At 35.5% G+C, this 13,028-nt stretch overlaps 2 long non-coding RNA genes across 5 annotated transcripts; one reads left to right on the forward strand and one right to left on the reverse strand.

Moving 5' to 3' along the window:
- The first annotated feature begins 497 nt into the window (after positions 1-497).
- Positions 498-7,654, forward strand: LOC124311591. Its single transcript, XR_006909948.1, has 16 exons — positions 498-699; positions 765-885; positions 1,278-1,412; positions 1,525-1,717; positions 1,770-2,079; positions 2,143-2,252; positions 2,325-2,512; positions 2,626-2,766; positions 2,828-3,443; positions 3,569-3,920; positions 3,986-5,655; positions 6,614-6,702; positions 6,766-6,868; positions 7,079-7,241; positions 7,313-7,433; positions 7,483-7,654. It is a non-coding gene; the product is annotated as an uncharacterized LOC124311591 (long non-coding RNA).
- A 144-nt stretch (positions 7,655-7,798) lies between these two features.
- LOC124311573 lies at positions 7,799-11,789 on the reverse strand. 4 transcript variants are annotated; one of them, XR_006909904.1, is made up of 12 exons: positions 11,760-11,789; positions 11,005-11,176; positions 10,884-10,927; positions 10,739-10,823; positions 10,495-10,635; positions 9,956-10,049; positions 9,711-9,850; positions 9,369-9,453; positions 9,109-9,180; positions 8,913-9,031; positions 8,482-8,580; positions 7,799-8,268 (listed from the first exon to the last, which is right to left on the reverse strand). It is a non-coding gene; the product is annotated as an uncharacterized LOC124311573 (long non-coding RNA). The 4 variants fall into 4 exon arrangements; XR_006909906.1 differs by adding an exon at positions 9,549-9,632 and having other exon boundaries at positions 9,109-9,453; XR_006909905.1 differs by adding an exon at positions 9,549-9,635 and having other exon boundaries at positions 9,109-9,453.
- Positions 11,790-13,028: the final 1,239 nt, after the last annotated feature.

The raw sequence follows: 13,028 nt of genomic DNA on the forward strand, positions 1-13,028 counted from the left end.
TAATCGACGACATCATCTACCGTAATTAATATTATAGTTCTGACTTCTGATCACTTTATCAGGGAGGTCTTCATTTTAAAATTATTACTTGAATGAAGGAACAGATTGTAAAATATTAAAAATAACAGGGAGTTTCTATACCAAATCAATTTTGGAAATTAAAATTAAGTGGTGGGATGGGGTTTCAAAAATGAAATCTGGCTACGCCGAGTTTGCCAGTGCGAAATTATCTCTCAAAACTAAAGAGTTGAGTTGGTGGGACAAACTTTTGCTGTTTAACTTATTATGAACATGTGGAAATTCTTCAGGAAATTCGAAATTGTAAGTTTTATTTTTTTCTTAAACTCTCCATACCTTCTGTAAATATTTACATTTTGATGTTGAAAAAGTTCACGAAAGTTGTAAATATTTACATTTTGATGTTGAAAAAGTTCACGAAAGTCTGAAATTGCTAATTTAAAAATCATTTGTATGTTGTGTCAGGGAAGCTTCAGTGAAAGGCGTGACGATTCCAGTTGAGTTGAGCTGCTGCGTGCTATCTGTAAGCAAGCATTCCAATTGGGTGTCGCTAGGTGGCTCCAATGTCTTCAGGCCAATACGGCCATTTTGTTCTTTGACGTCCGAGTTGAGTAGTTTACGGCTTTACGCAGCAGAACAGGAACGTCGGTCGGGACGTTTTTGCATGATGAAAATACTAAGGTACTTTTTATTAATTTCTTAGGGTTATAAATATTAATGTTAATTTTCGATGTGTAAATTTACAGGTGATTTCAATTATAAAACACCACTTTGTCAAACCATTGAACTCGGACTTGAGTGCCTGTTCATTTTACCGAAATGTGTGCTGCATGTATACCCACTCGTAACGTCTCGTCCCATGCAGAAGTAATTATTTTTATCCAATTTCCTATTAAAGTACTTTGTTAATGTGACAAGAGATCAATGTTAATATGACTAGAGATCAATTAGCAATTTGAATACCTTGCCAATTCTAATTTCCTCTGTAAAATTTGAGATATCAGAGAGATCTGTTGGACTGCGTAGTTTTGTCCTACTCCTGGTATTCTTTTGTCGTAAAGAGTCATGTGTAATTGTATACACTGTTTTTCCCATAATTTGGGGGTATTACTAGAATGCGCGCTGCGCGAACGTTATTAGTCGTTACTTGTTTCTGGTTCTTTCGTACTTTTTCCCTGACATTTCACTCATATAAATGGAAATTCCCACTTGTATTCTTTAAGTTTTTAAATGTGAGTTTTTTTGTGGTGAATTTACAGATAACAGTTATACTTGGCAATTCCATCTGATCATGTGGCCTGAAACTGCTGTACATTTTCCCAAAATGTTGTCTCTTGCTGCACGTACCGGGTGTACATTTTGTTTTGCCACATGCAGAAATTCTTCAGAAAAGTGTAAGTAATTATGTTCAACTTCTAAGGTTACATTTAGTTATTTGATGAGTTTGCTTCTGATTGTAATTGAGTTTTTATCTTTCTCTTGATGGCCTGAGCTTTTTCATTGCAGTCTGGATTTGTTGCAGCCAGCTGTTGGACGGTGTTACTCTTGCAGCTTGCTACAAGTACCGATTGTAGCTTTCGTCACATGCAGAAACACTTCATGTCCACTCCCCCTCAATTATTCAAAATGGTGGCCATCTGACATGTTGATTCCTGTAGAGGTGTGATTGTGATGAACAATTCTCATTCTCAGCTTTTTGGTAATTTTATTTATTTGTTTTATTTGTCATGATTAGTAGCATTTTTATTTAGAGAGAAGCTGTCTGTCAGGTTATTGCATGTTGCTCTTTTGACCAACTTGAAAAATATCTTACGAATGGATGTAAAGCCAGTTTTCTGTATGTTAGAAACTCGGGGAATGACAAGTAAAATTTCTAATTTGTTCGTATCCGTGGTTAAAACAGTAAAATGTCAAAAATGAAATCCGCCAAACCCCAGGTAGTGCTTTTCTTCGTGCCGGGAACGAAATTCCGCCATTTCCCATTTGTTTCCGAGACACTGACCGAAAATGTATTACGAACTTCCGGCGTCCTTTTAGCTTTTCAGTCATGTTAATCAAAAGGTAATTCCATTTTGTATTTTCTTATGTTTAATGAATGTTTAATATTTAATTGTGGGTTTACAGGTATAGCCTATAGCATCAACTTGGCCATAATAATCCGATAACGTGGACTAAAACTGCTGTAGCTTGCTTTCGAACTGCTGTTACCTGTACGTCTCATCCCATATAACAAAGTATTTTTTTTTTTTAACAATTTCCCTGTAATAATGCAAAATATCTGTTTAGTATCTTTTATATATATTTAGGGAGGAGATCCCTCTGCTTAACTGACGGAGGATTTGAGAACATGCAGAATGTGAACTTCATTGCTGTCTTTCATGCTATGGTTTTGTTGCAGCCAGCTTGTGAAAGGTGTGGTAAAGCTGCGGCACAAATACATCAAAGTTGAGTCACTAACTACATTCCTCGTCGTGTAACCAAATCGCAATCATGGGTAAATATTCAGATTTTACATGAAGTATCGTATCAATTCAAAAATTTTTCAAATTTGTTAATCTAGTTACAATTGAAAAATACACCAATGACAAGTGTTGCATCATTTTCAAGCAGGTACAATTGCCGCACGGCTCGAGTAGAAGGTGAATCACGAGAAGGAAAAACTTAGTAAGCGAGAGAATTGTCGATAGAAGTCAATCAAATGAGCATCTCAGACATGGCAAATTGGCAACTACTAGTTCGCAATTATGGGTAAATATTCTTAATTTTTGTATTTAGTTATGTATCAATCCCATTTTTCTCTTTTTCTTAGTATGCCAGTTATTATAGATTATTAATGTGGAAACTAATTGCTTAGCTAACCAAAGCGTCGTGCTGCTGTTGGTTATTGTATCGCTGATGGATGGGTCGACCACGATCGTACCGATGTCTCCTGGGTATGGTGGATACTAAGCATCAGCAGCGAAAGAATAGTAAACCACGTCGCCACCTTTCTACACAACAATTTTTTTCCTTTCTACGCAATACGCAATACCTACTTACTAACAGAGGCCCCCAAATTACTACACCACCTAGGCTCCAGAGTATTGCAAGAAGTATTACTCTGCCCCGAGCTACTATACTGATGATTACTCTGCTTTGAGTTACATCACCAAGGCGTCTGAGTACCACACTGAGTCTCGCAAGTACACCACCAAAGCTCCAGAGTATTACACTACAATCTACGCTGCTCCAGTATACTATACTGATGCTCCCAATTACTATTTTTCTCCCAGCTACTACACCGAGGCTGCAGCCTTTTACACTACCAAATAGGTCGAATACTACACCGAAGCGCGCCTAAGTACTACACTGCAACCTACGCTACCCCAGCTTACACCGCCAAGACGCATAAGTGTGACACTGTCAAGACAAGTTTGCAATCATTGGTATATGTTCTGTTTTATATACGAAGTTTTATATTAATGCTGCTTTTGACTAATTGTTAATATGCCATTCATTATTTAATATTAATGTTTAAATTTATTAATTGTATTGGTTAACTATGGCGAAGTGCTGCTGTTGGATGTTATCGTTGATGGCTGGGTCGACCACTGGTGTACCGATGTCTTCTTGGTATGGTGTATACTAAACCGCAACGCCGCCTTACTAACCAAAAGCAACTCACGCTACGACCAGTTACTGCGCCGAGACCTTCAAGTACTACACCACTAACGTACTGGTGTATTTTACCACAACTTATCTTCCCCCAGTTACCACACTGACGCTCCGAAGTATTACTCTGCCCCGATCTACACCAATAAGGTACCGGAGTACTACAGGAATACGTATGCTGCCCCAACCTACTACACCGAGGCTCCCAAGTACTACTCTGTCCTCAGCTACTTACTACACCGATGGCTAAAGTAGTACTACTCTGTTCCCAGCTACTTACTACACCGATGGCTAAAGTAGTACTACTCTTTCCCAGCTACTACAACGAGGCTCCGGCTGATTACTAAACCAAAATGGTTGCAAACTACACCAAAGCGCCCAAGAACTACTCTGCCCCGATCTACACAGCCACAACTTGCGGTAACAGGCGTTCAAGTATTACGCAGCCCTACGCAGAAGCTGCCTTTTCGTACTACGAAGAAATACTACACTGATGCTCCAGTTTGCTACACCGCAACCTATGCTTTACCTAGCTACAACACCGAAGCTCCCAAGTACTACTTAATTATACCGTATAAAAGTTGCAATTAGTATTTTGTTCAATTGGCATTTTGTCTATTTCGTTCGGATGTTAAGATTTTTAGAAAAAAGAAAAACAAACATGGGAAATTTTATCCCCAACAGTTAATAAAAGAAACTTTTCAATTAGGAAAGGAAGGAGGAGAAAATTGGGGAAGGAAAGTAAGCATTTGAATATTTCATTGAATTTTACATCTATTAATTTTCGTGAAGTTTCATATTGTCCTAATAACTTGTAAATTTGTACTAGTTCTGATAAATTACAATTAGACATAACATTGTTCTGTCATAATAAACCTTCTATAATTAATCAATGATACATTTTCCTAAAACAGTACTTAATTAACTGTTACTCACCATAACCACTTGAATGATAGTACTGTCTTGCAGTTGTCTGCAAAATAAATAACAGCAAAGAATTGAATCTGGGGAATGTAGCAATATTTTAGAGATTAACTATGACTGGAATGCAGATTGCTAATTAGAAATGATATACATTAGATGCCACAGTAATAATTTTTTAATCCTGGACAAAAGAAGTATCTTGCAAATGCAAACTATTTAGTTTAGGAAGACATAGCTTGCATTATTGGATTGTCCTGTTTGATCTCTGTTTTCACAAGCACTGAGGAGTGAGGCTGCACCTAGGTCAACTTCAGCTGAAATCTTCTGAAAACATTGAGTCATGAACACAATAAGAATCAGTAGCTAAATTTTATGTTATTTAAAATCGGTTAAACTTGAAATCCTAATCTGAATTTGTTTTTATATTTTAAAGTAACTTATGATGTGTAGTTGTGTACTGTGTAGCTTAGGAGCAGACAAAGTTTCCCCAAAGAAATCTTGGGAGGCTTTTAGGGGCTTTTAGCCCAGACAACCTGTCACATTCCAATGCTGCTCTCCAATTATCAATGGTCATCGTAACCTACAGAAAAAAAAAAAGATTTATCACAAGTAAGACAAAGTGCAGAATTACAGGAATAAAGCTAAAGGGGTGACATGTGATTATTTATATGTCAAGTTCCTAGAGTGAGAATCAAATGAGCCAATTACATAATGTTGTTGTCAGATATGGTAGTGTGGAGTGGAGTGCCTTGTAGTATGCTGCGGTGAATAGAAAAGCATTCTGAATAACTGACAGGTTTACCTAACAAACTGGGTGTTTTTCCTTTCAGCAATTCACTGACTAAACACTGATGCCCAGGTGCTGAAATGACTGGAATCACTTGCAGACAAGGCACATGAACCAATATCACTGCATTGTCTTCAGAGTAGAAGTTGGACTGGTAAATTTGTGTGGTTGTTGAAGTGTGTAAAAGTTGGACTGGCGTCCATCACCACCTTGGGATTTCGTCTGTTGTGTGTGGTGTTGTTGGTGAAATTTTGCAAGGAGAACGTTACGTGAACGTGAGTATCAAAGTTATTTGTTACCTTTTTTTGTCAGTTCTTTCAATTGAGTGTCAACGAGCTAGAGCGGACATTGTTTTCATGTTTACTTTTAAACGTTTCTTCTTTCTGACACTAGACGGCATAGCCTTTGATAATTTTTTACCTGTCAGAATCAGTTTATTTACATTTACTTTGCACATCTCTGTAGAGATTTTTCAATGCTACTTCAAAAAAATTATGGGTGATAACTGTCAGTTTCTGTTTCAGCAACAAAGCTCACTTGTTATATTTTTCAAAATATGTTTTTTTTTCTACTTCCGGTTTTGTTATTTCAGTCAGTAGTTAAGTAAATATTCATTCGAAGCACAAAATAACCACATATTCGTGATCCTCGTCAAATTTGTGGTAAAGTTCATGTTTTCTTTTGTACGTTTTCGAACTTTCGGTTTTGAAAATTTTCCTGAACTATAGTTCAGGAAAATTCTCGATTTTGGCCAAATTCTGGATTTCGTTTAAATTACACTGGATCGACCCCAAATTTGACGTAGATCACGAATATTTGGTTTATTTGGTCGGCAGCTCAATGGTTGAGGCGCTACCGCTTACTTCTGGTATACTTCCGGAAAATTTACATAAAACTAGCAAGTGAGCTTTGTTCTCTGCACAATTCTAAAGACTCCTTGGCCAGTTTAAGCAAACAGAAATGGTCTTTTTGATTACTTTTGTGGTTTTTGTGACTATCTAAAGCCGGTCAGTTTTGGACGTGTCTAATAGATGGCGTGAAGGAATATTGTGTTGTCAGATGTGGGCTTATGGCGACTCGTTGTGTAAATCTATCTTCAGCTACAGCTATTTTCTTCGAAAGTTAAAAATAAACACATATGTTAATTCGAGTGATTTCGTTTGTAACTTGTCGGTGATGTGTTCTATTCCGTGTACATGTTGGATAACCTTAGTGTTTCTCATCAACTTAAAGGAGGAAACGTAGCCTACCGTTGACTATTGTGTTCAAAATGTGCCATCGAAATGAGACAGGCACAGGTAATGACACACGAAATGACACAGGTAACTACCAACACTAGCTTTATTACAGTATTGTTGAAACATACGATCTTCTCATCTTTTTAGGATTCATCATAATTATCTGCTGTAACAACTGGACTTGCTAGATCACCAACCTCATCACGGGCCAATCTCTCATTCCATCTTCTAGAGAACCTTGGTTTCATGTGTAAGTTCACTTGTCATGTCACAGAACTTTCTTTGTTGCAGTCTAATATGTATTCAAAGTATTGATCTGCACTCACGTCTAATGTTATAAGACAGTTTCAACTGCAGTACTGATTACTGTTTAATTATTCTATTTGATCAAAGTTGTCAAGCACATTGATGACAAAAATTATTAACGAGGTGACTTAATTTCCTTGTTTTTTATTTACAGGTTTGAAACTATAGGTTTCTAAATTTGCATGACAGACTTTAAATGAAAAGTCATGTTGAAGAAAAAGAACTGTCTGGCAGTCAACAAGCTATGCTACCTTGTTTGGTAACCTGTTGCCTACTTCCCTTGAGATCCCTTTTTACTTTCTTAAGCTTCATTTGAGGTATTGCTTTCTGTAGCTCAAATATTGTTGAAAATTATTGTCAAACTAATAAATGTTCATTCTGTCTACAGGGTAACTCCTTCGCTACTTGTCTTGGTCCTTGGACTTTATCTATTGGTGATGCTATAATTCAAGAGAATGCTGTCATTCAAGACTGAAAAATTGTGTAGTTGTTAGATAAAACAAGTGCATGTCTGGGCTCTCTCGCTAACCATTGAACGGGTAATCTCCCTGGCTGTAGTCAATTAAGGCAGTGTCTCCCACTGTCTAGATTGTCTGTATGTGCAAGTTTCAAAAGCAGTTTATCACCCAAATGAGACAAAAAGAGTTTGTTAGGTTTGTTTTATTTGGGTATAAATTGCTTTAAAATTTGCACACATCAACATTTGTCTTGTACCGGACGCTTTGATTATTAAATTTCAATCATTTTGGCTAAAATTGGAAAATTATATGAATTGATCTAATTAACTTGATTAACGCAATTATATGTAATTAAATTAACTTGGTGAATTTAATTAAATGTTATTTAATTAATTTAATTTGTATTATACAATTAATTTATATTTGTTTTGTATTTAAATATTTAAATTTCTTTTTTTATTCGATTTAAATAGTAAATATATAATCATTTTTGTTGTTTTTTTTCACCATAATTGTGAAAAAGTATTAGATATAAATTTTCAAAGCACAATGAAATATTGCAAGTTAATTTCAACATGCCAAGAATTATTTTTAAAATAAAGGGTGAGAAGAAATCTTTTGTCTAACCTAACATAAAGTTGCAGCAAGCCATATTGGAAAACAAAATAGATAAAGATTACTACAGTCACATTTTACATGAATAAACCGAATGACGAATAATCCGAATTGCACACTGTAACTAGATGACACCAACATCAGCTTCTTCAACATAACTCCTGCATCACAACTTCAGGATCAGCTACTTAAAAGATTCAAGCACAATTCAGGACAGGAACAGCTTGAACAGGAGTCAGACTGCAAGACGACTGCACATCTTCGCCGAGACCTATTAGAATAAACAGAAGTATTATACTAAGTTGACAGGAAAACTGACTGTAACATTAAACTTTTCCTTAATAAAATAGACAAGGGTCTGCTTATAAAACAAGGTACCATCACTAGTTTCCTACGTCAGTTTGGAGTTAATCTTTTGACACACCTCAACATTTCAATAAAAAACTAAACACTTCCCAAATCACGATAAAATATCATAAATTACCATTTCTTTTTCTTGCAACTTTGCTTCCAGTTTTACTTCTCTATATATTGATAGTAAAAACTACATGCAGCAGATTGACAATCACATTGTCACCAATTCCTATTGTGAAAAAGAAAAACATTTATTAACATAATAACTTGTATAAGCTGTAAAAAAACATGCAAGGGAAGACTAGAAAGAAAAGTCGTGTCTAGTTAAGTTTTGAAATTAATCGAATCCGAGCAGCATCAATTTTTGAAAATCACAAGAAAAGGTTTCATCAGAAGTTTTGCAAAAGGGAAAACAATGTTTTAGTTAAATCAAAAAGAAAATTATAATTCAGCAAAAGCTAGTGAGCAAACAACCATCTTTATAGAAAAACTCTAAACCCACTATAATATTTGAATTAGACTTCATGAAAATTCCCCAGTTACAACAAAATATCACATTACCATTTCAAGATGTCTTCATTCATAATTCATGTTAAACACCATCATTGTTGATTGGTTCATTAAGCTTCAGCTCAACTGGACTTGAACTCGCTTACACCAGCTGGCTGCAACAAAACCACCTGCATGACAACAATTTAGGTCAGTCTTTGCTATTTACTCAAAATCATCAAGATAATATGAAAAAAGAATCTCTTACCCAAACATGAATTGCAAACTAAAGAGCAACATGGTTGCTAGCTAGCTCATACATCTTACTGACGATGGAAACCTACAGAGCAAAAGAACAGAATGACACTTTGAAATGGAAACAAGATTCCAATGAAAAATTTACAAATTAAAACAAAAATTTCAAGTTTAACATCAGACAACAAATATGAAATGAATGATTCAAACACTAACTAGTTGAAGCAATGAAAATATTTCAGACCAACACCACAGACAGCATGAAGCACTTACCCACACCCTTAACCAGTTGTCTGCAACAAGTCCACGTGGACTGTTGACCACCATGAAAAGGCTCAGCCTCGCCAAACCATTAATCCTACATGAAAAAAAAACCTCAATTATTATCAAAGACCAAGTTACTAAGCAACAAATCTAATCTCTACATAATTTCTTAGAGACGAAAAAACCTACTGGGATAAGACTCTGTGACCTGGACAGATATGTATCACAGGCATGACAGATTGACAAATGAATTCTATCTTTATTCTTCTAAACCTTCTTCAGCATTTAAGCAAAGGCATCTGTTAATTGTTTGTACATTCAGAAACCCTAATGAACTAACAACTAAATTACCTTTGAGACATTTGTGAAGAAGAATGTTGAATCTGACCGCATTAATCACGAACAACGTAACTGACAGTTTCCATAGCAGACGGCGTTAGGCTCAGTGGCATAAGATTGCCATGTTGCCAAATTGTTGCGGCACTTTGTTCCTGAAAAAAAAAAAAAAACTCTAAAGCCGACATAACAACAAAACAATTATCTTTTTCATTAAAAAAATAATTCTTTTCCCATTTTAAGCAAGTCTACGCAATCACCTTTTTAACGCATTTCTCCTGGAAGATCACTGCACACCAAACAGCCACAACGAAGTGAACGAACCAGCTCAAACATCTAACTGACCATGGGAACCTATATTTTCAAAGTAAAACAATGCAAGTTTAATTTTATCTTTCAATTGTAAAATAAATGGTTCAAATACTTAAAAGTTGAAGCAATCATACACTTGAGATTTAAATGATTTAACTAGAGAAAAATATAAAGAAAATTGCCTAAAATCATCACATCATGGCAATTTCATTAAGATTTAAAGAATGAAATTTTAAATTTCTGTTGTTAGTAAAACAGTTAAAAAATCCACCATCTGATTAAAACCTTTCCATAAAAGCTGTCTTATTGATAAGTAGGTTTGCCCTAGTAGTTGCCATGTCATTTAAATCAAGAACTAAAGTTTCACTTCATTAAATTCTTAACTAAAAACAAGCATAGGTAGCACACATACTTTGAAAAAAATTAAAGCAAAATGCTAACCCTTGAGTACTTACTTGCTTGTGTTGCTTATGTCATGAGTACTTACATTATTACTATTTCAATTAGATTTCCTATTTCCATCACTATATTGTCTTTCAATGTAGTAGAGACCCTCTTAGAGAACCTTCATTAAGCGGCAATGACCACGTACACGTAAAGCAATAAAGAAGCTTTCAGACTCCACCATCTGTTAAGAAAAATAAAAACTTAATTTCAGAAACAAATAATAAAATTCTAATGTAGAAACAATGTTTTCAGATTTTAAAGTTAATCAACATTATTGCTCTTACTAATCTTAAGTACTGAATGTGACGAAACGTGCAACATGAACCAAGAGACGACATTTTGGAGAAAATGAACAGCAGATCTCATGACCTGAGAAATAATCATTGAAGAACCATTAGAAATTAAACCATTAGATTAAAGAAAAATTACCAATGGCAATTAGTCTTGCAAATATAAGTTACATGCCATGATCCCTGTAAGTTGACCACACAAAATATTTAAATTTAATAACCTTAAGGAATAAAGGCAGGAATTGTTACCATATTATTACCATTATCACCAGCCAAGCTACTCGACAGTGTACTGACAGCATCTCCATTCTCCACGTCCAAAGAGTCGATGGTATAAGAAAAGGCTCAGCAGTTGATTATCCATCTCAGAGGGCATCTCTCAACTGAACACCAGAAAACACCATTAACAGCTCATAAACTGAACAAGGAAACCTTCAAAACAAACAGAAATTAATAAACCAATAATATTTTTAAATACAAGAAAAACAAGGGAATGTTCTACATGATAAAAATTTCTCATCTCTTCACAAACTGACTTTTTTCACAAGGTCATATTTATAAGCAGAAAATACTTTTCATCTATATTAAAAGAGTTCAATGTACAACCTTAGTTAATTATAGAAAAGCATGCCAAGCAAACACAAATGTGGCACAAATATGTTGACTTAAATTTAAGCAAAATGCTAACCCACTCAACACAAGCTGATACAGAATTTTTCACAAAAGCTCTCATTTAGAAGCATGAAGTACTCAACAATCTATATCAAGAGTTTTATGTACTACCCAAGTTAATTCTGAGCAAAGAACAAGCATATGTAGCACACTTAAGTAGACTTAAATTCGTGCAAATTCTAACCCTGTGGTTGGTTTAAATACTAACTAACAGAAAACTTTTCACAAAAGCTGTCTTACATGGAGACCGAAATAAGATGTCATTTGCCTTCAACATCAAGAACAAAATGCTAAAAATGGCACTTCATTGCCTGCTCGATTTAGCTTACAAGTACTTAATTACCTTTTCAAATTTCCTCTCTTCATCATTTTTGGTAAAATCTATTGCCCCCCAGAATCTGGGGGGTAATAGCATTTCTGGCTATTGCCCCCCAGAAAGGCAATACCGCCATCTAGCGGTGGTCGATATGAACTGCAGCTTTTCTAGTATTACTAGTAGTAAGTTTTGGTGTTTGCTAGTCCTGATTTGTCCTGATTTTTGTGTGGTAAACTGTTAGTAGTAGTAAATAAATGAATGAACTCCCCTTACTAGTTTATTTTTCTACATAGGTGCTCTCTGTTCGATCACTGATTTTAGTAGAAGCATTTTCCGATGCCTACCAATTTCACTTTTTTTCAAATTCAATCCAAATTCAATTTATTTGTAACCATTGTAACAGCAATCAGGACTAACAAACAAAACAAACTTTGAATTTAGTCAAAACTAACTACGGGAATAGCTGCAGTTCATTTAGCCCACCGCTAGATGGGGGTATTGCCTTTCTGGGGGGGCAATAGCCTGAAATGCTATTACCCCCCAGATTCTGGGGGGCAATAGGCGCGACCATCATTTTTTGGTCTTACAAAATAGTAGAGACCCTCTTCATGACGAGGCAGCGAACACGTGCACGTAATGCAATCAAGAAGTTCACACCAGACTGTTGATAGAAAAATTAAAACTCAATTACTGTCAGAAACAAAGTTTTAAACATATAACCCGTAAATTAATCACACGGAACACACAATTTAGATTCACTAACCTTGATTTAAAAAAAAAAACAGGAATTACCATTGAAGAAAAGTGTGAGGAGAGAAAGGGCCCCGGCATAAGCCAATAATGACTAAGGTAACCTTCTCGGACAGCGTCTTGAAAAAACGAAATGTAAAATGGAATGTCGTCTCGAGAATTTAATGACCCCCCCCCCCCTCTTCTTCCTTCCAGAATTACCAGGGCTGAATAGTTCAATCCCTAAACACACTGAAATATTTTGACACCTAGTGACAGACTGACAGCCAGAGATGGTGACAGCCCTTACGGCCTTACTATTCACGGACGAGTCGGACGGAAAATAAACCAAAAATTCGTCATCTCCGTGAAATAGATTTAGTAGATAAAAAAGCAATTATCGAAAAACTAACAAGTGAGCTTTGTTGGTAAAATAGTTATCGTCAGTCATCACCAAAACGTTACCACACAACAACTTCTGATACATTTTTACAGGGATGTGCAAAGTAGCTGAAACGGAGTAATTTGACAGCTAATAATGAAAAAGTTGAATCAGTAACATCTTAA

Source organism: Daphnia pulicaria, chromosome 8, assembly GCF_021234035.1.
Source record: "Daphnia pulicaria isolate SC F1-1A chromosome 8, SC_F0-13Bv2, whole genome shotgun sequence".
NCBI lineage: Eukaryota > Metazoa > Arthropoda > Branchiopoda > Diplostraca > Daphniidae > Daphnia > Daphnia pulicaria.